Source organism: Diadema setosum, chromosome 8, assembly GCF_964275005.1.
Source record: "Diadema setosum chromosome 8, eeDiaSeto1, whole genome shotgun sequence".
Lineage (NCBI taxonomy): Eukaryota > Metazoa > Echinodermata > Echinoidea > Diadematoida > Diadematidae > Diadema > Diadema setosum.
The window spans coordinates 16,976,338-16,981,240 of record NC_092692.1 but is presented as its reverse complement, the minus strand read 5'-3'; the positions used below and the strand labels follow the sequence as shown (position 1 = coordinate 16,981,240).

Sequence of the window (4,903 nt, the reverse complement as noted above, 5' to 3'; positions counted from 1 at the left end):
TCAAATCAGGTCTTACTTTAAACGATAACGAGTGTGATATAGGAACAGTGCAACTCCGCCCCTCGTCCGCATTTTCTTTCGGAAGGGACAACACAATATCCATCAAAGTTATATAAAGGGGGAGATTTGTTGTTAGTTTGTAAAGCCATGTTTCTCTAACACCAATGACTGAAATCTTCATATTTATCGCAGACAACAATAATATTGCATATTTTCATAATTTCTTTGAAGACTGCGAGCATTAACGTGTAATATTCGGAAAAAATGCTAATTACTAGAAAATTCTGAATTGAACTCGTCAGGTAAATAATACCGACATTGGACATTTTTATGTGTACATAGATTAATTTCATCCATATTTTAAATACGAACAACATATTATAGACCATGACATGATCATGAATATTTGCTTACGAATTGCTGAAAGCAGACAAAAAGAGAAGGAAGGAATATAGCAAGTCATGCAGAATGTAAGTTGTTTACAAAGTACTCTTGTGAGTAGTGGTCGCATCGGACAATTGAAATGTTTGCGTTGCTGGTCTCATAGATTAATCTTCTTGTTTTGTTTTACATTGAACATATCAAATACCATTATGCCTTAAAATGAGTTTCTCAAATATCATTATACCTCATTAATATCAAGTGGAGAAGCATTTGCATAACTTTCTTGATTGTGGTGATTTCGTGACTGGTGACATAGTGTAAGTTTGATACAAGAACTAAAAAATAAACTGTCACAAAAGCCAAATAAGCGTTTCACATAATGACTGTGTTAAAAAAAAAAAAACACCCACACACACAAATGATTATTGATCATTATCCATCCGTAAATTCTTATCAGATTCATACGAATCATAGATACAACATTAATTTAGCACTTATCTTTATAGGTCGATCTTGTTGAAGGGGATGCCACCAGCCTGTCGCCATTTGTGGCCGAATAAAACTTCAGTTTTGTTCCTTTGTTGTACAGATCCTGAACTTATTTGGTCCACTTCTTTTTTTTTTTCCCCCTCCAGGTCCATTGGGGGAAAGCCTTCAGGGTCTCGCGGGCACGGCGCATGATGTCGACCTTTTCTCTATACGAGAGAAGCTTCAGTATAATATGCCTAGGACGACATTCAACTTTTTTTTCCCGTCACGATGGGCTCTCTCCACTTTCGTCTTCACCTTGAACTTGGAATGGAGGATCTCCTCGACTATGGTGACAGGATCCTCGCGTTCGCCTTACAAAGGAGCTTCCGAAATACCCACCAGCCTGATGTTGTTTCTTCTGGAAAATCTCTCGCTTTTGTTGCTGGTCGCTTTGTTTCTCTGAACTTCCAGTTGGAGCTCTGCTATCTGTTTTTCCATGGCTTCTAATTTGTTTTTCATTCCCTTTTGATTTTCCACCAGGTCGTCCACACGCTTCCCCACAAACTCCAGCGAAGCTCCAAGATTCAGCTCGAGCTGGTGCAGCTTATCCAGGAAGTTCTCCACCGCACTGCTGATCATCGGCTCAAACCTCTCGGTTGCCTTCTGAAAATATTCTTCCATGTTCGATAGAATACCTTCTCTCTCCACCACAGGTTCCGCAGCGGCCTGATAAGAGGGCTGGGTGGGTGACTATCTTTCGTAAGATGTGGTTTCAGGCGCCATATTAATGACGTCATCACCCTCCGCTTCTACAGCTGGTAGCATGCCGCTGTTGTCCGGCGGCGTTGTGGCTGAGTTCACCGGGCTAGCGGGGCTTGCCCGGCTCGCGGACCTAGCATTCAAATTTGGCGGGCTGTTCCGTGCTGTATAGCGGGTTGGGCCTTTCCAGCAGGTTAAAATGGTACATACGTTTTCGGCCTCGTAGCAGCAAGTGAACAACTTAAAAAAAAATCTTGTTAACACTGCGGTTTCTTTCAATTTAATGCTCAAGATTTGGTCAAATAGATTGACAAGCGCTTTATTTACACAGAAAGACTTTATCGCAATGTTGAGATATACAAGTTAATTCAGGGTATTGTGCATTATAGGGCAGAACGTTAGAACAAAGTGGACGGTCATCTGTAATCAATCGTCTGTGTGGACGTGTTTCTGTGCCAGTGAATGTTGCTAACCAATTACTTGGGAGATGAAGGATTTGACCGCCATAATTGAAATCAAAATGTTTCCTCAGCCAGTAACATGCCGTCCCTGTAAGAGCACTATTGTCGTTTTTCGTCAGTCATGGTTATACACATTGCGGCCTTGTACTAATTTACTACGCGTATATATGAGTCCTCACCCACAAGATGTTTTTTTGGTGGCGACGATTAGGACACAATAGCACTGGCAATGAGAGGAGTGTTCAGGGACACATTCTAATCATTTCCAACTTTTCAGCGGCTCTGAACCTCACCAAACAATCGTACGATACGTATCGGCATTTACATCTACATTACCCATGTTAACGTTGTTTTTATATATTGTGTCATCACACAGACGGTTTGTATTGCCCATTCATTGCAACTTAAAAAAAACCCCAATAACATTGCGAAGATTTAGCCAATTACATAGACATGTTGAAATACAAGCTAATTCAGGGCATTGCTCAAATCAGGCTATGTGAAATAAAATCGACATTTTCTTGCATAGTATAATGTTTGAATGTAATACAGTTTTAGCTATGTTTTGTCGTCTTTTATTTGTATACTATTAACGTCGTCAATGTGTTGAACTAGTGTCGTGCCAATGCAGAATACGTCCCTCGACTAAAAATTTCCCATTAACAATCTATACAAAAATTATTATAATCTATACAAAATCTATACAAAATGTCCCTATAACCTAAAGCAATGTATATCTATTTATTTATCTAAAAGACAGCTTGAAGATACGATGTTAACACAATATGATTCCGAATAATAGAGTATGTTGCTATTTATCTGTCGTTTTTTCTTCTATAGTTAAAGTAAGGGCTCCGAACTGAACGTACACAACAAACATGAACATTAAGACATATTCACAACTCATTTGCATGAAAACACTTCACATTCTGCACAATGCACCGCTGCACTTTTTTTTTTCTCTCCCCATTCTTCCCTCTCTCTGTATTCATCTCCGCTCAGTGAGTGGTGACTTGAATGTTATATTCTTATTGTGTCGTATTGTGTAGACAATCATTTCTGAGGCCATTGTCCTCGTCAAGCGTTTGCTTATCAGACGATGGTCTCCTGTATTTTTGTTACATCCAGAGTTGCTTAATTTGTCTTTGAACGACAGATATGCGGGATCCTATGTTTGCATTTATATGCATGAGAGTAATGTCTGTTTGTTTTCATTTTGTATTGTGTTAGAAAAAAAGTTGGACATTATTTTGAATTAACTGTTTATCTGTTTTAAATATCAGTTTCAAATTATACAGTGGTTAATTATTTCGTTCAATGGACTTGTATTTCTTTTGTGCTTGAAAAAAGAATTTCAGAAATAAAATCAAATGAATTAAAAATATCATTCAAACAATCATAATAATGCAAAACTCTCCATATAGATTTTTTTTTTTTTTTTTTTGCTCTTGCGGCTAAAGATGGGCATCAATTTGTTACAAGTACTTAGGACAGAATAGATACATGCCAATATTGTGACTTGAAAAAGCGGTAGATAAAGGCGAGGGAGCGAAGCGACCAAGCGGAGGAGGATGTTGGAGGGGTTGGGCTTGTCCACCTTTTTTTTTTTTTTATCCATTAACAGAACTTATTTGTAATAAATTCAAAAACTTACATTGTCAAAATACATGTGATCACGAGTAACAACATGAAATCACTTTTTTGAAGGTATATACATATGCATAATACAAGAATCATGAGGATTGGAATGGAAATGGAGGGTCCCACTAAAAAGCAAAGTTTGTACGGTATGGGACCCTCAGAAAGTACATAAGAGAACGAATAATGACTTAATGAAACTACAAACATTATATAAAACAAAATCAAAGAAACCAATGTCAACTGACATGAAATCAACTTAGGAAGGAAAGAAAAAAAAAAGGAAAATGAAAAAAAAAAGAATAAAACATGAAACTACAACACGCGCCATCGTGGACACAAGCAGACTGGATTACAATCATGATGTAAGTGGAGGACGCACCCTGGATTGATATTGCGAAGGATTGGGTACATGTACCGGTAAGAATGCAGAAGAGCGGACACACAAAAAAGAGAGAATAGACACGCTGTTATACGGTACAATAACAGAAACATCTGCGGAGGACTTATGTTTGACAGATTATTTTTTTCTCTTGTAAAAAGAAAATGATTTCTATATAGTAATGCTTGTAAAAATTACTTGATTGAGATAATAAAAACGAACCTAATTCGGTTGTATATCATAAGATTTCAATAGATATGATTTTAATTTGTTTTTTAAAGAATTCAAAGTTTTTGCTGTTACTATATCGTTGGGAAGTGCGTTCCAATACTTTGGCCCATCGTAAATGAAAGTGTTCTTTGAGAAGTAAAACAGTTCAAGCTATACTTAGAGGTGCCATTTCAGTAGTCATCAATATGATAAGACTGCTACATGAATTTAGATATCATTCAAGTTTATTTCATTTTTACAAGCATGTAAGACCAAAATTAGATTAACACGTCCTCATTCAGGATGATGGACTACAAGTATTGCGAATTGCGTTGTTGCTTCATGGGGCAAATCATTCTAAATTTATGTTGTATGAGTCTTGTAAGCATGATTTTGTTTTCAAAGAAATCTGCTCAAGTGTGTGAAATTTGCTCTAACCACTCGGTCGAGTGAGAGGTCGAGTCGTACGAGCCATATATTTCCTTTTGAAAACGCATTGTGTTGAAATGTTGCTGGTAATTCGAAGACAAATGATGGAAAGGAAAAGAAAAACAACACCAACATTAAAAGCAGTATGACGGAAAATGTAATCAGTATA

The 4,903-nt window shown here is 37.2% G+C and overlaps 1 pseudogene; it reads right to left on the bottom strand.

The window, feature by feature from the left end:
* Window positions 1-884: 884 nt before the first annotated feature.
* On the bottom strand, window positions 885-2,121 carry LOC140232101 (uncharacterized; annotated as a pseudogene).
* Between the last annotated feature and the right edge of the window lie 2,782 nt (window positions 2,122-4,903).